At 36.8% G+C, this 24,202-nt stretch overlaps 1 protein-coding gene and 1 long non-coding RNA gene across 7 annotated transcripts in view; one reads left to right on the top strand and one right to left on the bottom strand.

Moving 5' to 3' along the window:
• The window catches only part of PIK3CB (phosphatidylinositol-4,5-bisphosphate 3-kinase catalytic subunit beta), a 194,059-nt gene that overhangs the window by 62,140 nt on the left and 107,717 nt on the right, over window positions 1–24,202 (top strand). The window lies entirely within an intron of this gene.
• LOC309660571 overlaps window positions 6,912–24,202 on the bottom strand; it is a 202,219-nt gene continuing 184,928 nt past the window's right edge. The window contains exon 2 of the long non-coding RNA XR_014263475.1: window positions 6,912–7,032. This is a non-coding gene — a long non-coding RNA (uncharacterized lncRNA). The remainder of the gene's footprint in view (window positions 7,033–24,202) is intronic.

Below are 24,202 nucleotides of genomic sequence, written 5' to 3'. Positions count from 1 at the left end.
TCTCAAATTCTTCCAAAAAATAGAAGAGGAGGAACACTTCCAAACTCATATTATGAGGTCAGCATTACCCTGATACCAAAACCAGACAAGGACACCACAACAAAGGAAAATTACAGGCCAATATCCCTGATGAACATAGATGCAGAAGTCCTCAACGAAATATTAACAAATCAAATTCAGCAGTACGTTAAAAGAATCATGCACCATGATCAAGTGGGATGTATTTCAGGTATGCAAGATGGTCCACATTTGTAAATCAGTCAATGTGATAACACCACACAGACAAAATGAAGGATGGAAATCATGTGATCATCTTAATAGGTGGAGAAATTTGACAAAATTTAACATCCATTTATGATAAAAACTCAACAAACTGTGTATTTAGGGAACGTACCTCAACATAATAACGGCCACATAGGACAAGCCCACAGCTAACATCATACTCACTGGTGAAAAGAAAAAGCTGAAAGCTTTTCCTTCAAGATCAGGGACCAAAGATGCCCACTCTTGCCATTTTTATTCAACATAGTCTGGAAGTCCTAGTCAGAGTAATTAGGCGAGAAAAAAAAAAAGGCATCCAAATTGGAAAAGAAAGTAAAACTGTCCCTATTTACAGATGACATGATATTCTATATTGTATATAGAAAACCCTAAAGACTTCACCAAAAATATGTTAGAGCTGATAAATGAATCTAGTAAAGTTGGCAGATACAAAAACCAATATACAAAAATCTGTTGCATTTCTATATGCTAACAATGAACTATTAGAAAGAAAAATTAAGAAAACAATCCCATTTACAATTGCAAGAAATAGAGTAAAATATCTAGGAATAAATTTAACCAAGGAGGTCAAAGACGGAAAACTTTAAGACATTGATGAAAGAAAGTGAAGAAGACACAAATGGAAAGATATTCCATGCTCATGATTTGGAAGAATTAATGTTGTTAAAATATCCATTCTGTCCAAAGCAATCTACAGATTCAACGCAATCCTTATCAAAATTCAAATGACATTTTTCACAGAAATAGAACATAGAACCCTAAAATTTCTCTGGAACCACAAAAGGCCGCAAATAGCCAAAGCATTCTTTTTTTTTTTTTTCAAAGCATTCTTGAGAAAGAACAAAGCTGGAGACATTATACTTCCTGATTTCAAACTATGTCACAAGGTTATAGATATCATAATAGTATGGTATTGGCATTAAAAACAGACATATAGACCGATGGAAAATAATAGAGAGCCCAGAAATAAATCCATGCATGTATGGTCAATTAATTTATGACAGAGGAGCCAAGAATATACAATGGAACATGACAGCCTCTTCAGTAAAAGGTGTTGGGAAAACTGGACAGCCACATGCAAGAGAACGAAACTGGACCACCATCTTACACCATACACAAAATAAACTGAAAATGGATTGAAGACTTAAATGTTTTAGACCTGGAACTATAAACTCCTAGAAGAAAACATAGGCTTTAACCTCATTGTTGTTGGTCTTGGTGATGACTTTTTGTATTTAACATCAAAAGCAAACGGAACAAAAGCAAAAATAAACAAGTGGGACTACATCAAATTAAAAACCTTCTTCAGGGAGTTCCCTGGTGGTCTAGTGGTTAGGATTTGGCACTTTACTGCCGTGGCCCAGGTTCAGTCCCTGGTTGGGGAACTGAGATCCCACAAGCCACATGGCATGGCCAATAATAATAATAATAAAATAAAAAATAAAAAGCTCCTGCACAACAAAGGAAACCATCAACAAAAAGAAAAGGGAACTTAGCAAATGGGGGAAAATCCTAAATGCAGAATGAGTGTTGTATGTGGAAAAAAGGGAACCCTTTTGCAGTGGTGGGAATGTACATTGTTGTAGTCGCTATGAAAATAGTTGGAGGTTCCTCAAAAAATTAAAAATAGATCTATCATATGATTCAGAATTTCTTCTGTGTATTTGTCTGAAGGAAACAAAAACACTAAAAGATATATGCGTCCCCATGTTTATTGTAGCATTATTTACAATAGCCAATACATGGAAACAACCTAAGTGTCCATTGATGGATAAATAGATAAAGAAATTGTGGTGTATTTATATCTATCTATAGATAGATAGATATAGATACACACACAAAGGAAAATTATTCAGCCATAAACAAAGGAAATCTTGCCTTTTGTGACAACCTGGACGGCCCTTGAAGGCATTGTGCTATGTGAAATAATTCAGACAGAGAAAGAGAAGTACTGTTTGATCTCACTTATATGTGAAATATAAAATAAGCAAACAAACAATCAAAAAACCCCAAACTCATAGATATGGAGAACAGGTTGGTTGTTGGTTGCCAGAGGCAGGGGAGTGGTGGGGGATGGGCAGAATGGGTGAAGGGGATCAAAAAGTACAAACTTCTCATTATAAAATAAATAAGTTATGGGGATGTAATGTACAGCATGGTGACTATAGTAAATAATACTGTCGTACATTTGAAAGTTAAGAGAGTAGATCTTAAAAGTTCTCATCACGAGAAAAAAAATAATGCCATTTTAGAAATAATGCTGTTTGACGTTTTTGAAACAAAATGTGATTTATTAGATTACCTACAATGTAGTCTTGTAAATTAAATACAGCACAGTATCCAAAAGCCGAGTTTGAAGCATAAATAGATGAAGATTTCAGATTTCTTTGGAACCTAGAAATAGTGACCTATGATGAATTATTATCCTCCAAGCCGCGCAACTCCCAGTAAGGCAATGAAGGGGTTTCATGACGGTGATACTGTGGTGCTACCTCACCATTTCAGGTGAGGTCTCCTGATCCCCAGCTAATACTATTTTCTGTACCACTTTGTGAAGTTTAAGCAGGTACTCCATACCTCCCCTTTTCAATATGCCATCCTCATCTCTTGTGGTTGAGATTCTCTGTGGGTTGAGGTGGAAAACACTGAAAGCAGTCATGTAAGCTTCAGTATCTGTCTTTATGTTACATTCCCCAGCAGTCTGAGAAGGAGCACCTTCTGAATGAAACAGAACACGTACCTCCTCCCACTAGTCTCTCTCAGCAGACCTCAGTGCTCTGGTACACACTGGGTTGCAAACTTCTCTGTTTTATTTTTTTGATCCCCTCCTCCCCCAGTCAAGTGTGTGATGTGGCATCTTAAATAGAACGAGTAGTGAGTAAATATTTGTTAACTTGCATTCCAGTCATTTTTGCTCTCTTCTCTCTTGATTGAGGCCTGGCACTGAGATGACACTATCAGCCTGCCTCTCCTGATATGTTCTGTAGAGAGAATAGGCAGTGAAAGAAAAGTTGGTACCAGGGACAGATATCTCTTCAATTTTTCCTAGGTTTTTTTCTTTGTATTCCCTGTTTAGTGTCGGTAGTAAAGGGGCTGTGAAAACTACACACAGAAGCATTTTGTCATTCATGGCTGGATAGTTCACGAGGAAAATTGGTCTCCAAGGAAGAGTTTTAAAACAGACAAACAAGTACCTGCATAGACCAAACTTACACCAGTGTGCAGAAGAGTAATCCTGAGATGGCTTGAGAGAAATGCTAGCATTTTAGGACTCTCTTTTAATTTTTACGTTGTATAACTTATGTTCAAAATGACAGCAGACGGAAATAACTAAAAGGTTCAGAGCCTGGGATAGTGCTTTTTCTACAGCTGTAAGCTATTTAACATTCTTCTCATGTTACTGTTTGCCATTCACATGGCTTTCTGGCACTGGATCAGTTCCTAGGTGTTGGTTAGTTACTCACCAGCATCACTACACACTTGTACAGTCTGGCTCATGACTCACTCTCACAGCACTTATATGTGGGTACCCTTTGCTATACAGTCATTGCTGATTATTTGATGTCACTTGTTATAAACAAGTACCAGGATTGATTGAATACCATGTCTTGAATAAAGGTTTGTTGTCATTTAAAAAAAACAAAAAAAACCCAAAAAAACCCCCACCCTAGTTAGTCTGTTGGTTCCATTGCTACTGGATTGAAAAACAGAAGCAGTTGTCCGGACTATGAAACTTTTCTCTAAAATATGTATCCCATGATAGGTACAAAATTGTATCCAGTAAGCCAGAATTATTTGCTTCACTTTAGTGCCATTACCTAAAATGATTAAAATGCAAAAATGGGCTACACAGAAGTCAGAATTCCTGAGAGATGAGGGAGGGGGTTGGTATCTGGAACAAACATCCAAGGAATCTCTGAGGTGCTGGCAGTGTTCTAATTCTTGACCTGGCTGGTGGTTTGTTTTACAGGAATTCGTTTGTTACTTTTCTGTTTATATATTATTTTAAACAAGAAAAATATTTTAAAATAGAAAGTACTTGCCCATCATGTAGGAGAATTCCCTCAGCTGTATCTTCAATGGCTACAGAAGGTCACCATATTTTATAGTAGATATTAGTAGTAAGTCTTTGTCCTATTAATATGATATATTTAGGAAAATAATCAACCTAAAACATGGTAACTGTCTACCAGTGATTGAAGTAGGTTTAACAGTTAGTTCCCATGCCCCAAATACTATTCATTTGGAAGTGGAAGAGAAGGGACAGGGTGAAGGGAGAACATTGTGGGGCTGAAATATATCTTTCTTGGTAATATGTATCCAATTAGAATAATTTATTATTTCTTGTTGGTAAGTATGATTGAACATTTAGTTTAGAATACAGGAGAGCAGACTGAAAACTAGGAACACTGAAAAAAATTAATTAGCATTATTTAATAAAAATTAAATATTTGAATCAAAACCACTTAAATAATTTTAAATTGAGTATCTTAAAGAGGTTAGCAGTATACAATCTACTGGAATAGTGGGGTGATGTGACTTTTTTTTTTTATAATCTTTGTAGGAAGATTGTTAACATTCTTTAGACCTGGGAATCTGCTGAATTAAATTTTTTCATTAGCCCATTTGGTCTGAAGAAATAATACCAATAATGTCCTGTCTCCACTCCCCATTGGAGTCATTGTTATGAATTATGTATCTAAATTTCTATTTATACTTTTATCTGACAATAATGACTTAAAAAGTTGTTGGGAATGTGGGAGTTATTTAAAATTCTCTACTATCTTTTAAATAATTCTAATTTATATGACTTGTTTCAAACCTTATTATTTGTTCAGAGATTATGAGTGGAAGGAGCAAGAAAAAGGTAGGGTAAAAAGTATGAATTGTAGAGCACGCTGTTGTTTGATGTTCCACATGCATTTTGAGATTCACTGCATTTCTAAACCTGTCTTAAAGCATAGACTACTGCTCAGACTCTGCTGCTCTGTGTGACCTTCAAGATTGTAAGTTCTCAGACGATAGGCTTCTGGGATTAGCCTTGACTGATTTTGGAGAGGCCTAAATTCTTACCACATAAAAATCCTCAATAGAGAAAGATACCATACCAGTTAGAAATGAAAAACACTGACACTCCAAAATGGGCCATGGGTGACAAAAGTTGGTTTAATTTGATTTAATTTATTTTAAAAACAGAATGACTTTTATTTGAATACTGAATACATTATGTTAGTACACAGAGTATGCTGAGAATGGAATTTTTTTTTTTTAATATATATATATATTTTAAATTAATTTATTTATTTTTGGCTGTGTTGGGTCCTCGCCTCTGTGCGAGGGCTTCCTCTAGTTGTGGCAAGCGGGGGCCACCCTTCATCGCGATGCGCGGGCCTCTCACTATCGCGGCCTCTCTTGCTGCGGAGCACAGGCTCCAGACGCGCAGGCTCAGTAGTTGTGGCTCACGGGCCCATCCGCTCCGCGGCATGTGGGATCCTCCCAGACCAGGGCTCGAACCCGTGTCCCCTGCATTAGCAGGCAGACTCTCAACCACTGTGCCACCAGGGAAGCCCCTGAGAATGGAATTTTTTAAGGAAAAAATAACAACAATACAATTAAAATGGAAAAAACGTAGTTCCTAATAATTTTTTAATATAACATGAATGACAGATATGTCAGCATTCTGTGAAGTCCACTTAGGGCATTACATTACCTGATAAACTGTAGTTTAATTTAAATTTACTGCGGATGAATATTTGGAATTGGAATGTATTTGAAATTTTTTTTCCCTTGGAAAACAGGGTTTTATTGTGGGGTGCTCTATTTTATCACAGTAAGAATTATTCTCAAAGCAAATACTCTCTAAGATACCGAAGTATTCAGTTTATTTGGATAGTAGACTTTAATATATGAAAAGTTTCAAAGCCTAAGGTAAGCAGGCAACAAGTCAATAAAATCACAACTCAGTTCTAACATTTTCATGTGGTATCATTCACTATGAAATGCAAATGCAAAAAGACAATGTTGAAGTGAAACATAAATTACATCAGTGTGATCAAACATATACAGAGATACAAATTCTAGTAAATATAAAAAATTTTTGATTTTTTTTTTTAACATCTCAGGCAAATTTTATTTATAAGCCACATGCCTAAAACCAAAATATGGAGAGATTGAAAATAACCCTCTTCTCTTTTCAGCAGTTGCCCACTGCTTTGAGTGTATAAGGACTTGGGAGAAGAAGAGGAAGGCACGATGTTGTGGGCGGTCCCAAGTAATGCTTCTCTTGGGTCTCCTTTTTTCTCCAGAAGAGCTGTGGGGCAGCCCTCATGTTATCTGTCCACTCACCCCTACAGTACTGGGATCAGTCTGCTGTGTTATTATTATTATTTTTTAAAATTTTTGGCTGCGTTGGGTCTTCCTTGCTGTGTGAGGGCTTTCTCTAGCTGTGGCGAGCAGGGCTACTCTTCGTTGTGGTGAGCAGGGGCTACTCTTCGTTGCAGCATGCAGGCTTCTCATCATGGTGGCTTCTCTTGTTGCGGAGCATAGGCTCTAGGCACTCAGGCATCAGTAGTTGCAGCACGTGGGCTCAGTAGTTGTGGCTCACGGGCTCTAGAGTGCAGGCTCAGTAGTTGTGGTGCATGGGCTTTGTTGCTCCGCGGCATGTGGGATCTTCCTGGACCAGGGATGGAACCTGTGTCCCCTGCATTGGCAGGCAGATTCTTTAACCACTGCGCCACCAGGGAAACCCTGCTGTGTTATTGTATACTGGAATACATCAACAGCAGCAAGGCAAAGAGCAAGGCCTCAACTCAGAAGTCTTTTGTAAGGCAGTTCTTTGGGAATGGTGTCTTACCCTCCTACACTCTGCCTGTTCTCTCCCTCCCTGTGGGGTTCTTGTAGTCTTTAAAAAAATTTTGATTTTACAAGTAATCAGAAATGCAGATTAACTCAGATAACTTTAAATAATTGGCTAAGATTAAAAAGCTTTATTACAGCTCTGTTAATGGATACTGTGTACATCCATTAATGTAGTGGGGATACAAATTGGTAAAACCTTTCTTGAAAGTACCTTTCTAGGAAGTTTTGCTATATGTATAAAGAATCTTAAAGAAGTTTATAATAAAGATTCTAAACCCTGTTAGACCCAACCCCCTTTTTGTAGTATGTTTTATAATACTTGTTTTACTATACTGAAAAGAAATTTATAGGTAATATAATCTACTTACACACATAAGAAAAATATGCTTTAACTATAATATAAAGGAAGTTCATTTGTGATAAAAAATAGTGTGCTATTTACATGCTAAAAAATATGTGAACCCTCAGGTACAACTGTAGTAGACCATAGTCAGATTCTTGTATCTGTAGTTAGATCACTTGTGAATGCATTGACTACAAGTAAAGACTGACACAGGGATGTTGTGTTGGTAACTTAAATCCATGAGAAGTACATGCAGCTGCTATTTTTGTTCTACATCATGGCTCACAAAATAACGAACCAAATGAAAAATCCTTATTCTGGTTGCATGGCTTTTCATTCACAAACAGAACAAAAAGTCACTGAACACTTCTCTCTCAGGAGCCGTGATAGATACTCCAGGGGTTTTGGGCTTCATAAAGCAAAATGTCTACTAATGTACACACGAGGTAGGAATTGCTCTGTCATGTTCTATGCCATTGATATTATGCAGCGCCCAGTGTGTAGTTTGATGAAGGAATTTTTTCTTGTTTTGAATTTTATTATTTTATACAGCAGGTTCTTATTAGTTATCCATTTTATACATATGAGTGTATATATGTCAATCCCAATCTCCCAGTTCATCCCACCGCCCCCGCCCCCGCCACTTTCCCCCCTTGGTGTCCACATGTTTGTTCTCTACTTCTGTGTCTCTATTTCTGCCCTGCAAACCAGTTCATCTGTGCCATTTTTCTAGGTTCCACATTATATGATTTAATATACAATATTTGTTTTTCTCTTTCTGACTTACTTCACTCTGTATGACAGTCTCTAGATCCATCCACGTCTCTACAAATGACCCAATTTCATTCCTTTTTATGGCTGAGTAATATTCCATTGCATATATGTACCACATCTTCTTTTACCATTCGTCTGTCGATGGGCATTTAGGTCGCTTCCATGACCTGCCTATTGTAAATAGTGCCGCATTGAACGTTGGGGTGCATGTGTCTTTTTGAATTATGGTTTTTCTCTGGGTATGTGCCCAGTAGTGGGATTGCTGGGTCATATGGTAGTTCTGTTTTTTGTTTTTTAAGGAACCTCCGTACTGTTCTCCACAGTGGCTGTAGCCATTTACATTCCCACCAACAGCGCAAGAGGGTTCCCTTTTCTCCACACTCTCTCCAGTATTTGTTGTTTGTAGATTTTCTGATGATGCCCATTCTAACTGATGTGAGGTGATACCTCATTGTAGTTTTTTTTTTTTTTTTTTTAAATGACATCGGAGGAGGTCAGAAATGGAGTGACATCCTGCCGAAGTTTTTTTTTTTTTCTTTTTTCTTTATTTATGGCTGTGTTGGGTCTTCGTTTCTGTGCGAGGGCTTTCTCTAGTTGTGGCAAGCGGGGGCCGCTCTTCATCGCGGTGTGCGGGCCTCTCACTATCACGGCCTCTCTTGTTGCGGAGCACAGGCTCCAGACGCGCAGGCCCAGTAATTGTGGCTCACGGGCCCAGCTGCTCCACGGCACATGGGATCTTCCCAGACCAGGGCTCGAACCCGTGTCCCCTGCGTTGGCAGGCAGATTCTCAACCACTGTGCCACCAGGGAAGCCCTCATTGTAGTTTTGATTTGCATTTCCTAATAGTGACGTTGAGCAGCTTTTCATGTGCTTCTTGGCCATCTGTGTGTCTTCTTTGGAGAAATGTCTGTTTATGTCTTCTGCCCATTTTTTGATTGGGTTGTTTGTTTTTAATATTGAGCTGTATGAGCTGTTTATATATTTTGGAGATTAATCATTTGTCTGTTGATTCATCTGCAAATATTTTCTCCCATTCTGCGGGTTGTCTTTTCATCTTGTTTGTGCTTTCCTTTGCTTTGCAAAAGTTTTTAAGTTTCATTAGGTCCCATTTGTTTACTTTTGTTTTTATTTCCGTTACTCTAGGAGGTGGATCAAAAAAGATCTTGCTGTGATTTATGTCAAAGAGTGTTCTTCCTATGTTTTTCTCTAAGAGTTTTATAGTGTCTGGTCTTACATTTAGGTCTCGAATCCATTTTGAGTTTATTTTTGTGTGTGGTGTTAGGGAGTGTTCTAATTTCATTCTTTTACATGTAGCTGTCCAGTTATCCCAGCACCACTTATTGAAGAGATTGTCTTTTCTCCATTGTATATCCTTGCCTCCTTTGTCATAGATTAGTTGACCGTAGGTGTCTGGGTTTATCTCTGGGCTTTCTATCCTGTTCCATTGATCTGTATTTCTGTTTTTGTGCCAGTACCATATTGTCTTGATTACTGTAGCTTTGTAGTGTAGTCTGAAGTCAGGGAGTCTGAGTCCTCCAACTCTGTTTTTTTTCCTCAAGACTGCTTTGGCTATTTGGGGTCTTTTGTGTCTCCATACAAATTTTAAGATTTTTTGTTCTAGTTCTGTAAAAAATGCCATTGGTAATTTGATAGGGATTGCATTGAATCTGAAGATTGCTTTGGTAGTGTAGTCATTTTCACAATATTGATTCTTCTAATCCAAGAGCATGGTATATCTCTCCATCTGTTGGTATCATTTTTAATTTCTTTCATCAGTGTCTTACAGTTTTCTGCATACAGGTCTTTTGTCTCCCTAGGTAGGTTTATTCCTAGATATTTTATTCTTTTTGTTGCAGTGGTAAATGGGAATGTTTCCTTAATTTCTCTTTCAGATTTTTTCATCATTAGTATATAGGAATGCAAGAGATTTCTGTGCATTAATTTTGTATCCTGCAACTTTACCAAATTCATTGATTAGCTCTAGTAGTTTTCTGGTGGCATCTTTAGGATTCTCTGTGTATAGTATCATGTTATCTGCAGACAGTGCAATTTTACTTCTTCTTTTCTGATTTGTATTCCTTTTAATTCTTCTTCTTCTCTGATTGCCGTGGCTAACACTTCCAAAACTATGTTGAATAATAGTGGTGAGAGTGGACATCCTTGTCTTGTTCCTGATCTTAGAGGAAATGCTTTCCATTTTTCACCATTGAGAATGAAGTTTGCTGTGGGTTTGTCGTATATGGCCTTTATTATGTTGAGGTAGGTTCCTTCTGTTCCCACTCTCTGGAGAGTTTTTATCATAAATGTGTGTTGAATTTTGTCAAAAGCTTTTTCTGCATCTATTGAGATGATCATATGGTTTTTCTTCTTCAATTTGTTAATTTGGTGTATCACATTGATTGATTTGCGTATATTGAAGAATCCTTGCATCCCTGGGATAAATCCCACTTTATCATGGTGTATGATCCTTTTAATGTGTTGTTGGATTCTGTTTGCTGGTATTTTGTTGAGGATTTTTGCATCTATATTCATCAGTGATATTGGTCTGTAGTTTTCTTTTTTTGTAGTATCTTTGTGTGGTTTGGGTATCAGGGTGATGGTGGCCTCATAGAATGAGTTTGGGAGTGTTCCTTCCTCTGCAGTTTTTTGGAAGAGTTTGAGAAGGATGGGTGTTAGCTCTTCTTTAAATGTATGATAGAATTCACTTGTGAAGCCATCTGGTCCTAGAGTTTTGTTTGTTGGAAGATTTTTAATCATAGTTTCAATTTCATTACTTGTGATTGGTCTGTTCATATTTTCTATTTCTTTCTGGTTCAGTCTTGCAAGGTTATACCTTTCTAAGAATTTGTCCATTTCTTCCAGATTGTCCATTTGATTGGTATGGAGTTGCTTATAGTAGTCTTTTAGGATGCTTTATATGTCTGCAGTGTCTGTTGTAATTTCTCCTTTTTCATGTCTCATTTTATTGATTTAAGTCCTCTCCCTCTTTTTCTTGATGAGTCTGGCTAAATGTTTATCAATTTTGTTTATCTTCTCCAAGAACCAGCTTTTAGTTTTATTGATCTTTGCTATTGTTTTCTTTGTTTCTATTTCATTTATTTCTGCTCTGATCTTTATGATTTCTTTCCTTCTGCTAACTTTGGGTTTTGTTTGTTCTTCTTTCTCTAGTTCCTTTAGGTGTAAGGTTAGGTTGTTTATTTGAGATTTTTCTTATTTCTTGAGGTAGGCTTGTATTGTTATAAACTTCCCTCTTAGAACTGCTTTTGCTGCATACCATAGGTTTTGGATTGTGTTTTCGTTGTCATTTGTCCCTAGATATTTTTTGATTTCCTCTTTGATTTTTTCAGTGATCTCTTGGTTATTTAGTAACGTATTGTTTAGCCTCCATGTGTTTGTGTTTTTTACATTTTTTTCCCTGTAATTCATTTCTAATCTCATAGCATTGTGGTCAGAAAAGATGCTTGATATGATTTCAGTTTTCTTAAATTTACTGAGGCTTGATTTGTGACCCAAGATGTGATCTATCCTGGAGAATGTTCTGTGTGCACTTGAGGAGAAAGTGTAATCTGCTGTTTTTGGATGGAATGGCCTATAAATATCAATTAAATCTATCTGGTCTGTTGTGTCATTTAAAGCGTGTGTTTCCATGTTAATTTTCTGTTTGGATGATCTGTCCATTGGTGTAAGTGAGCTGTTAAAGTTCCCCACTATTATTGTGTCACTGTCGATTTCCTCTTTTATAGCTGTTAGCAGTTGCCTTATGTATTGAGGTGCTCCTATGTTGGGTGCATATATATTTATAATTGTTATATCTTCTTGGATTGATCCCTTGGTCATTATGTAGTGTCCTTCTTTGTCTCTTGTAACATTCTTTATATTAAAGTCTATTTTATCTGATATGAGTATTGCTACTCCAGCTTTCTTTTGAAGATATTTTCTTGGGTCCTTTCTCTCTCTCTTCTCCTTCTGGGACCCCTATAATGTGAATGTTGGTGCGTTTAATGTTGTCCCAGAGTTCTCTTAGGCTGTCTTCATTTCTTTTCATTCTTTTTTCTTTATTCTGTTCCGTGGCAGTGAATTCCACCATTGTCTTCCAGGTCACTTATCCGTTCTTCTGTCTCAGTTATTCTGCTATTGATTCCTTCTGTTGTATTTTTCATTTCAGTTATTGTATTGTTCATCTCTGTTTTTCTTTATTTCTTCTAGGTCTTTGTTAAACATTTCTTGCATCTTCTTGATGTTTGCCTCCATTCTTTTCCGAGGTCCTGGATCATCTTCACTATCATTATTCTGAATTCTTTTTCTGGACGGTTTCCTATCTCCACTTCATTTAGATGTTTTTCAGGGGTTTTATCTTGTTCCTTCATCTGGTACATAGCCCTCTGCCTTTTCATCTTGTCTGTCTTTCTGTGAATGTGGTTTTTGTTCCACAGGCTGTAGGACTGTAGTTCTTCTTGCTTCTGCTCTCTCCCGTCTTGGTGAAGGAATTTTGCAGTAGCTCGTTCTGCTTTCTCTCTGAGTATTGTCATTAACGTTATCATTGGAACCTTTTTTTTTTTTGCAGTTGTGAAATTGTGTTTGTTTTGTTACAAGGAATGTAACTTTAATTTTTGCCCCTCTGATTTTGGTCTCTTTGAATTAGTTTTGAGCCACTGATCCTAAGGTGAATGATACAACATAATACTAACAATAAATGCTTAACAAAAGTAAATGCTGTAGCAGAAGTGAAGTAAAAATATATTTGCTAAGATTTGGAAGCATCCCATTAACTGTTACCCAAGGGAAATTGAACAACACAGCTCTGCTAGCATAGAGTTGTGTTGTGGGATTTTTGTAGAAAATGTAATTAATTTGGGGAAATGTATGTGAGCAAACCACCTGTAGGTCACTAGAGACCACCTTTTAAGAAATACTGTTTTAATTTCTTTCACATCAAGCAAACAAGACTGATGATTTATGCTGTGACTAGGAGGCATGGCTGTTCCTTTTGTTGGAAAGAAACTGGTCTCACTGTAAATTAATATGTCATCAATTATTGAGATTTTGTATTTTGTTGTTGTTGTTTGTTTTTGTTTTTGTTTTTTGCCACACGGCATGCGGGATCCTAGTTCCCCAACCAGGGATCAAACCCATGTCCCCTGCAGTGGAAGTGCAACATCTTAACCACTGGACTGCCAGGGAAGTCCCTTGAGTGCTTTTTTTTTTTTTTTTAAATATTTATTTATTTATTTTTAGCTGTGTTGGGTCTTCGTTTCTGTGCAAGGGCTTTCTCTAGTTGTGGCAAGTGGGGGCCACTCTTCATCGCGTTGCGTGGGCCTCTCACTATCATGGCCTCTCTTGGTGGGAGCACAGGCTCCATATGTGCAGGCTCAGTAGTTGTTGCTCACGGGCCTAGTTGCTCCGCGGCATGTGGGATCTTCCCAGACCAGGGCTCAAACCCGTGTCCCCTGCATTGGCAGGCAGATTCTCAACCACTGCACCACCAGGGAAGCCCCCCTTGAGTGCTTTTTTATGTGAAGTGCTATGCAAAGTTCTTTTCTGTATGTGCTGTTTTATTTAATCCTTTAACTTTGCAGGGTGGAAAGTTCTTATTCATAAATTAGTTGTCCAAGGTTATGAAATCCAAGCTATACAAAAAACACATTGGTGAAACAGTATTACAAAAAGGACTACTTAGTGTTTCAATAATAAATCTTTGTGGATCTGGATATTAATGAACTTCATACTAGATAAAGAGAATGACAGAATGACTGGTTCAGTGACTTAAGATTAGACTGTATTTTAAATATTCAAAATAGAAAAAGTAACATTTACATACTAGATAAGTTTATGAAATGATTCCTTTACTGAATTTGAAATTTATACTTTGGAGCTATGTCTTTTAAGATCTTAGGATAGTAATCTGGTTTTTGGAGGGGAATTTAGTAATATTATATATTTTATTTAAATTTGTACGATTTTAAAATTAAAAAAAAAATTTTATTTTTGCCATGCCACGCGGCTTGTGGGACCTTAGTTCCCCAGCCAGTGATCGAACCCGGGCCCCCTGCAGTGGAAGTGTGGTGTCCTAACCACTGGACTGACAGGGAATTCCCTGTACTATTTCAGGTTTAGATATATACTTTCCTCTTCAGGATATTTACTGAGATTACCAGCTGTTTGTGCATTATAGGTTGCTTGTTGGGGAAAGTTTTAAAAGAGAGGAATTGCTTAAGCAAGACAGGAGTTAGTCTTGTCAGTGTCTAGGTTAGACAGAGAAGCCGTCTTGGTATATTAAGTGTTGTAGTTTTAAAAAATTGCTCTGCATTCATAGACATTGAAATAAATCTGGCTTATAAGAAATATGCTTGTTTTACAGAGACATATTAAGTATTTACAAATGTATTCTGTTTATATTAACATTAACTACTAAGAATGAAAATCTGACGTTTGGAAGTACTGATGAACACCAACATATTAAGAATAGCTAGCCTAGCTCTAACCTGAGTTCTTCCTTTGGACTATTCTAAGTGTCTTGAATAATAGAACTTTTTAAAAAAGTATATAATATGTATGCTCTCATTAATAAAACATTGAAAAAAGCAAATATTTATTTATAGTTACTTTTGAACTATATTAGTATATTTCCTTCCATCTTTAATTTCTTTCTTTCTTTTGTTCTTTCAGTTTTGTTGAGATATAATTGACATCCAGCACTGTATAAGTTTAAGTCATACAACATGATGATTTGACTTACATACATCATGGAATGATTACCACAGTAGATTTAATGAAAATCTGTTATCTCATATTGACACAATATTAAAGAAATAGAAAAAATATACATTTTTTCCTTATGAGAACTCTTAGGATTTACTCTCTTAACAACTTTCATGTATAATGTATAGTGGTGTTAGTTATTTTCATCATGTTGTACATTACATCTCTAGTACTTATTCATCTTATAACTGGGAGGTTATACTTTTGACTAACTTCATCTAATTCCCCCTTCCTCCCTTTCCCCCTCCCAGCCTCTGGTTTTCCAGCCTAAATTTCCATGCATTAGATTGTACTTATGATTTTTTCCTTTTTACAGTTAACAGAATTCTAATTATACTTTTTGTACTGCTTTACATTTTACTCTATCCATATCATCTATAAACATGTCCATAGTATTGTACACATATGACAAACTTCAGTATAAATAGCTGCTTAATATGCCATCAAATGGGTATATCATTGTTTGTCTAACTATTTCTTGATATTTGGACCGTTAGGTTATTTGCAAGTTTGTCACGTTTGTATGTTTTTGCTTTGTGTATGAAAATTTTCCTGAATTCAAGTTTTTAAATAGGTAAATTACTGGGTTAGTAGGTTTAAAAAGTTTTCAAGGCTCAGTGCATATTTGCAAATATTTTCTAAAGGCTATTTAGAGTGCCACCTTCTTCTTCTTCTTTTTTTTTTTTTTTTTTTTTTTTTGCTGCACCACGCGGCATGCAGGATCTTAGTTCCCCGACCAGGGATCAAAACCATGCCCTCTGCAGTGGAAGCGGGGATTCGTAACTACTGGATCACCGGGGAAGCCCCCACCTTCTATTTTAAGAGGATAAATTTGAATGTTATTTCAATATAAATGATAAGGTATACAGTACTGTTTTAGCAGTTATTCTTTAACAATTTGTAGAATTACTTTAGAGAGATCTTTTACATGGAATTACAGTGATTCAGATAAAATAACCATCTTTAACAAATGGAGTTCTATACTGTTCAATTTTTCAGTGTTCAGTATAATGCATACTTCATTGTAAACAAATCAGCAAACAAGGCTGATTTGTTGTCTTTGAACAGTAGAAGTGGGGGGAGGGGAAGGACAGAAACCCAGATAAATCAAAATCCCGTCACTTAAACTGTCTGTGATTGAAACCTGAAGGTTGAGATAATAAATGTGGTGTTCATGATAAGTGCACTGCCCCTTCCAGTTCTTTTATGAACATTAACCTGTCTTCTACCTATGTCTTACAATAGTAAAGAAATAAATACTAGGTAAATACTATTGCATTTAATATTTTTAAAAAATTCACTTTCAATCTCTCAAGTTTTTTTTCCCATGATTTTCCAAAGAAGTTTTAGTGTGAACTACTTGTTCATCTGTCTAGCAAGTTTATGTTGGTTTCTACTTATCACTTGATTGAAAGAAGTAAAATCCTGTAGTTCTGCTGGCACATTGCTAGGGAAGCTGAGAATGTCTAAACCCTTTCCTCTCTTTCTGCTAGTGAACAATTGACAGGATATGGGTTTGTAATTACAGTCTAAGTGTTTAGTTGAGCTAATTGTCACTACTGAAGTTCCTGTGCCCTCTGATAGCTTCCTTGAAAAGTTGTTTTCATAAGTAGTTTCATGCTTGTCCTCAGCCTTTGATCATTTGCTTAATGCTCAAACAAAAGAGTGATACCAGACTGAGGTACGGTCTTGTGCTTGCTGTACTAGGTTAACCCTGTGCTAGAGTCACCCTGTGAAGGATTGTTGTGCTAAGGCAACCCTGTGAAGAACATTTCCTTTAAAGAAGGAAAAAAAAAAAAAAGGTAAAGAAAAAATAATTGTAAAGTATGTTAATTGCTTGGAAAAAAAATCTTACTTCCATCCTGGCTCTGTTTTTGTGTCACCTGGGTAATTTACTTGATTTATCTGGGCCCTAGTTTCCTCATCTTTAAAATAAGAAGGGTCTGTCACTCCTAAGGTACCTTCCAACCTGAAATTCTAAGTTACTTCTCGGGCTGGACTCTTGTGTGTGATGCTCCCTATAAACTAAGGGTGACTAAGGGAAATAGGAACCAGAATATATTTATTTTCAATTATGTGGCAGTAATTTCATTTTCTTCAGAATATCTTTATAAAAGATTTATCTGTTGCCACTTGGTTTGTTACCCTATTTGTTTAGCAACAGTGTCAGTTTTAGATCAGATAAAGGACATACTATTTTTAATTACAGCACAGCACATTTTGTGAGTATGCCCCCTCTCTCAATACTTACCTTAAAAGTTATGTGTATAGGGATGGGATAGGGAGGATGGGAGTGAGGCTCAGGAGGGAGGCTCAAGGGGGAGGGGATATGGGGACATATGTATACATATGGCTGATTCACTTTGGTGTACAACAGAAACTACCAGTATTGTGAAGCAATTATACTCCAATAAAGATCTATTAAAAAAAAAAGAAAATATTGTACAGTACAGAGAAATACAGCCATTATTTTGTAATAACTTCAAATGGAGTGTAATTGAGTATAATATATAAAAACATTGAATCACTATCCTGAAACATTATATTGTAAATAAACTACAATTTAAAAAAATAAAATTAAAGGTTAAAAAAAAGAAAAAAAATGTATATGTATACGTATAGCTGATTCACTTTGCTGTACAGTAGAAACTAACACAACATGTAAAGCAACTACACTCCAATAAAAATTTTTTAAAAAGTGTTATGCAAGAAGCTCTTAAGTGCTACGAGTTACCCTGTAGTTTTTTGTTTTGTTTTGTTTTGTTTTTTAAAGGAATTTTAAAATTAATTAATTAATTAATTTTTGCCTGAGTTGGGTCTTCATTGCTGCGTGCGGGCTTTCTCTAGTTGCGGCGAGCGGGGGCTACTCTTCGTTGCGGTGAGTGGGCTTCTCATTGCAGTGGCTTCTCTTGTTGCGGAGCATGGGCTCTAGGCACGCAGACTTCAGTAGTTGTGGCGCACGGGCGTAGTTGCTCCATGGCATGTGGGATCTTCCCAGAGCAGGGCTCGAACCCAGGTCCCCTGCATTGGCAGGCAGATTCTTAACCACTGTGCCACTAGGGAAGCCCCGTTTTGTTTTGTTTTTTTAAAAAACTATGGACTTCATTTAATAATAGTACATTGGTTCATCAGTTGTAACAAATGTGTTGCACTAATGTGAGGTAATAATAGAGGAAGCTGTGGGGGAGAACTATCTTACTTTCTGCTCTGTTTTTCCATAAACCTAAAACTGCTCTAAAAACAATTCTATCAATTATTTTTTTAAAACTGTAAATCATCAAGACATAGAGGAATGAGGTGTCTCTTAACTTGGGGGGCCATTTTTTCTTTCTAAAATGTTAGAACTGGTGCACCTCTCTTTCTCTACTGATTAGAAAGGAACTAGGAGGAATTGAGAAGAGAACCATTATTCTCCTGTATAAGACAGAAATAAAAGTGAATTGTAGCCATCAGTTCCTTTCTGCACACTCCAAGCTGGGAGATACAGGAGAAAAAAGATCCTTCTTTGACTTTTCTGCTGGGTAATAGATGGCTTATGTTCTTTTTTTTTTTTTTTAATTAATTTTTATTGGAGTATGGTTGCTTTACACTGTTGTGTTAGCCTCCACTTCATAACAAAATGAATCAGCCGTACACTCCACTGTAGTTTTAGTTAGACTACCCCATCAGTATGTTTAGTAAGGGTCTTGAAAACTAAGAGCCAATTATACTGGCCTTACATTCCTCTGATTGGTTAGGGGGCTAAAGTTTTCTTGACTTAGAGCTTCTTTTACCCTTCAAGAATTAGCCAAAGACAACATAGCCAAATACAAGAAACACTATTGATTGTCAAGTAGAAATGTATGGGAAATTATGTTCATTATTGTTTTAAATACAGACTACAGTTAGGTCTAGATGAATTGTGAGACCCCATTAATCCTTTGAGAAATAGTAGGAATTGTCCTAGAGCAGGGGTTCTGAAACTGGACAGTGTGAAATCCCCCCCTGTAAGATGCTTTTGAAATTTGTAGGGGGTGATATTGTTGTACCTGTTGCTGATACAGTGATTGGGGGAGGTGCTACTATTATGTAATGGTTAAAAGTCTTATTATTATCTGAGTCTAGATCTGAACTTTATTTATTTACATAAAAATATAATACACGTCATTTTTTACATGATTTTAATACATTAATTTTGGAAGATATAAACTTGGAAGGTAAAGATTTGTAAAATCAATGGCACCAGTGGCTTTTATGGCATTTGATCAGTCTGCATTTGTAGTTGTCACATCCATGGTGATTCTATGTATAGATTCAAACCTCTGACTACTTCATTGTGTAGGGGTATGGTTATGTCCAAGTATTCACATACTGAAATATACAGTCTTATTTTCTTTTATTTTCCCTTTATATTATAATTAGGACATTATATGAGTATATTTTGAAATTGGCTATATATGTATGTAAATTATATGAATAATTTCATTTCAGATTTTTAAAGTATTTGTAAAATACTTTTTTAGAAAGAATATTGAATATGAAGATTGAAAACCAGTCTCTTAGGTAGTATTTAACTTAAAGTACTTTGAAAACCTTGAGAAGTGGTCTAATAAAAGTGCTTTTATTAAAGTGACACACAAGTACAGCCTATATGTTAGGCTGTAATTACATGGTATATGTCTATCTGTAGTGTTTATAAAGCCTGACAACCATTCTAACTCAGTTATTAGTAACTTATTAATATGATAATATCAAGGTAGAAATTTATGTACCTGGACGTAACCTTTCATTACAGTTCACTTTCAGTATCTACAGAGGTTTGGTTCCAGGAGCCCTCACAGATACCAAAATCTGCTGATGCTCAAGTCCCTCATATAAAATGGTTTAGTATAATGAATACAGTCATTATACTGTATCTGTGAAATTTTTATACGTGGTTGGTTGAATCTGCGGATGTGAAAGCCATGGATACAGAGGGCCTACTGTATTCCCTTTGATAATTCACTCCTTTTTGAGAAAAACATTTCTAGTTCTCATTTAAACACAGTATTGCTTTTCAAGCATCATCAATATTTTGATGAATCATTAGAATCCTTCTGATGATTTTATGTCAAAAAGTTGATATTTTCAATATGAGAATTTTGTCCTTGAAATAGAAGATAGAGGGATAAACAACAAGGTCCTACTGTATAGCACAGGGAACTATTTTCGATATCCTATGATAAACCATAAAGGAAAAGAGTATGAAAAAGAATGTACATATATGTATAACTGAATCACTTTGCTGTACGGTAGAAATTTACACAACATTGTAAATCAACTATACTTCAATAAAATAACTTTTTTAAAAAAAATTAAAGGTAGGGGAATTGATTTTGGAGATTGGTGTGATATTGCTTCAGTAAGCAAAGAGCATGGTTAACTGTAAAGCTAAAGGATTAAACTTTACGATGCATTTTGAGATGGCAGGAGAGAAATACTTGACACTTGCAATTTACTTTGCCAGTTCCTAATGCTATTTATTTATTTATTTTTAGCTGCATCGGGTCTTTGTTGCAGCCTGCGGGTGTCTCTCTAGTTGTGGCACGTGGGCTCTGTAGTTGTGGCACGTGGGCTCCAGAGCACGTGGTGGCCTCTGTAGTTGTGGCACGTGGGATCTTAGTTCTCCGACCAGGGATCGAACCCGCATCCCCTGCATTGGAAGGCGGATTCTTAACCACTGGACCACTTGGAAAGTCCCTAAATCACATTTTTAAGGGGGACTTCCCTGGCGGTCCAGTGGTTAATGCTCTGTGCTTCCACTGCAGGGGGCATGGGTTCGATCCCTGGTCGGGAACTAAGATCCCGCATGCTGCGCAGCGCGGCCAAAAGAACAAAAAAAAAAAAATCACTTTTTTAATGATCTAATATAATTGTTCTAGTGATTTCCGTAGAATTCGAATTCATTCAGCCAGAAGTAAATATTTATTGAGCCAGAAATAGTAGGAGGTTGGGAAGTTCTCACTAAGTAACAAGCTTCAATATAGTGTGCTTCTGCTTTGACACAGATATGCCCTGGTGCTTGGGTGCACAGAGGAGTATTAGGGGTGGATTCCAAGAGTCTAGAAGACTAAGAGTTGGTCAGGACATATGTAGCTGAGGACAACCTAGGGAGAGGGATGATAGGTTTAAGGTAGGAGGCAGGAGAGAGTATGGGAAATGCTGGCAAGTATCAGCAGTTCAGCAAGGCTGGATTAAGGATAGTATGTGTGGGAATGTTGAATGACAGATCTAGAAAGTAAGGAAGGCAGGGGCCCATGAATTCATTCTTGTAATTCATTTTAGGTATGACTACTTCATCAAGAAATTCTTAAATCTGCCATAGTGGTTTTGCCTCTAATACCCGCGAAGTTTAGAATTTGAATCTGGAGAGTTGATGCTGTTGGGTAGTGAGGTGCAGTATGTCTCCTTGAAAAGGTTGCTGCTCTGGGCTCCAGAGGCTCAGGAAGTCTCATCATTTCCAGTTGTCTGGTAAGGGTGAGGTCTCAGAGTTTTTGTTTTTATAGTTTCGTGCTCCTGTATTACTATGGATATTCATCAGGTGATTTGGCTTCAGTTGTGAGAATCTTGCCAAAAATCTATGCTGAAGAAACCAGGGGAGTATACAGGTTTATCTTGATTGTAATTCTGTGACAGTTGGCTGATGTTTCATAAACTCATCTCAGTTTTAAGTGCTAACTTTAGTTTGTCCTGTCAGCTTTTGTTGACAACTCCTAACTCATATGTAATACTTGGTGTTCAGGAGATGGCTTTCCCCTGTTTGTCTTTGCATGGTGGTATTTGAAGGTAAGCAAAGCATGGTCTTTAAAATTTGATGTAGCATGTTTTCATTCCTCAAATGTTTCTTGAATGCCTAATACTTGGAAAGTTGAGAAGCTGCTCCACTGAAGACAGTCTCTAAAGGCTGTTCTGCAGTGATTTACCTAAAGCCTTTCTAGGATCAGCGACAGTTAATGACATCTGTAGGTCAATGTAATGTGGTTTATTATGGTTAAATGTCTCAGACTCTTTTTATGGTGCTTTAGTAGTTATTATGTAGAGTGTGGTGTTGGTCTCACCCTGTAGAGTTAGACCCAACTTCAAATCCGAGGACTGCTGTTTTTTATCCGTGAGATCTCAGATTTTCTAAGTCTCAGGTGCTTCTTGAGGAGTAGTAGTATTACCACAGGGTAGTAGTAAGGATAAAATATAGTAATGCATGTAAGACTTTAGTAGAATGCTGACACATAGTAAGTACTTACCTTTAGGTGTTATAAATTCAATTATCCTGTGAGCTTTTTTTTTTTTTTCCTTTTTTTTAATTGTTGGAGTAGGGATAATAGTGTTTGGTCTTAAGTTCATTAAACAATTACAGATGGCTACTATCTGCTAATCACTTTTGGGGAAACAAAAGTAGTTGAATATATGTGGTTTACAGCTCAAAAGAACTAACAGTTTTTGAATTAAAAAAATTAATAAGTAGCAACAAACATTGGGCTTATTATATTCCAGGCATTCTTTACTCAGTGTTAATAAGTATGCTATGAGGTAGTTACTGTTGTTTTCACCATTTCACAGATAAAGGAATTTAAGTAGGAAGAAGACATGTGATTTGCCCAAGATCTCTCTGCTAGCGGAGTGATGGAGCCAGGTTTTACAACTAAGCTGTTAGACTCTGAGAACACAATCTTTAATCATTGTTCTGTTCTGCCTACAGAAACAAGGCTTGTTTATGACAGTGTCAGTGTGGTGGATCTAGGCTATGGGGTGTAAGAGTTAGGAGGAGGAATCAGTAACGGCCAGGATGTTCAGTAAAGGGAGAAAGCTGTCATTTAGCAGAACTTGCATTGTGTCAGGCTCTCACATATTAGCTCCTTCATTTGTCACAGTGTTCCCAGGAGGAGCATTTTATTATGAATCCCTTTTTTAGTTAATGGAGGCTCAGGAAGTTTAAGTGACTTACCAAAATTCACATAGCTGGTAAATGGTATAGATGGGACTTTTTTTTTAATCTTTCTTTTTTTAAATTTATTTATTTTAGTTATTTATTTTTGGCTGCGTTGGATCTTTGTTGCAGTGCGTGGGCTTCTCATTGCAGTGGCTTCTCTTGTTGCGGAGCATGGGCTCTAGGCGCGTGGGCTTCTGTAGTTGTGGCACATGGGCTTCAGTAGTTGTGGCTCGCGGGCTCAGTAGTTGTGGCTCACAGGCTCTAGAGTGCAGGCTCGGTAGTTGTGGCACGTGGGCTTACTTGCTCCGTGGCATGTGGGATCTTCCCGGACCAGGGCTCAGACCTGTGTCCCCTGCATTGGCAGGCATATTCTTAACCGCTGCGCCACCAGGAATGTCCTTAGATGGGATTTAACAAAACCTTTTTTACGAAAATAGCAAACATATACAAAAGCAGAGGAGTAATACAGTGTACTCCTCATCACCCAGCTTCAGTAAATACCAACATTTTGCCTCTCATTTCATCTATTTCTGTCACTTTTAAAAACAGTTTTATTGAGGGATAATTGACTTAAACTGCACATATTTAAAGTGTATAATTTGATATATTTTGACGTATGTACACACCCCTGAAACCATCATCACCATAATCAAGGTAAATAAACATATCCACCACTCCCAAGAGTTTCCTTGTGTCCCTTTGTAATCCCTCCTTCTTACCTCTTCCTGCTTCCCTGCCCTCTCCCACACAAGGCAACCACTGATCTGTCACTATACACGAGTTTACGTTTTCTAGACTTTTATATAAATGGAGTCATACAGTATGTACTCTTTTTGTCAGGCTTCTTTCACTCAGCATAATTATTTTGAGATTCATCCACATTGTTGAATGTGTCTGTAGTGGATTTTTGTTTGTTTGTTTTTGCTTTTTTGAGTGTATTCCATTGTATGAGTGTACCACTTTTTAAAAAATTCATTCACTTGTTGATGGACATTTTAATTTTTCCCAATTTTTGGCTACTATAAATAAAGCTGCTATGAACAATTATGTACAAGTTTTTACATGGATATATGCCTTCATTTCATTTGGGTATATATTTAGAAGTGGGATGACTTGATCATATGGTAAGTGTATGTTAAGAAACTGCCAGACTGTTTTCCAAAGTAGCTCTATTGTTTAACATTCCCACCAGCAGTGTATGAGAGTTCCATTTCCTCTTCTTCCTTGTCTACACTTGGTAT

This window comes from Balaenoptera physalus (assembly GCF_965194825.1).
Source record: "Balaenoptera physalus genome assembly, chromosome: 4".
NCBI lineage: Eukaryota > Metazoa > Chordata > Mammalia > Artiodactyla > Balaenopteridae > Balaenoptera > Balaenoptera physalus.
This window is presented reverse-complemented; position numbering and strand designations above follow the sequence as displayed.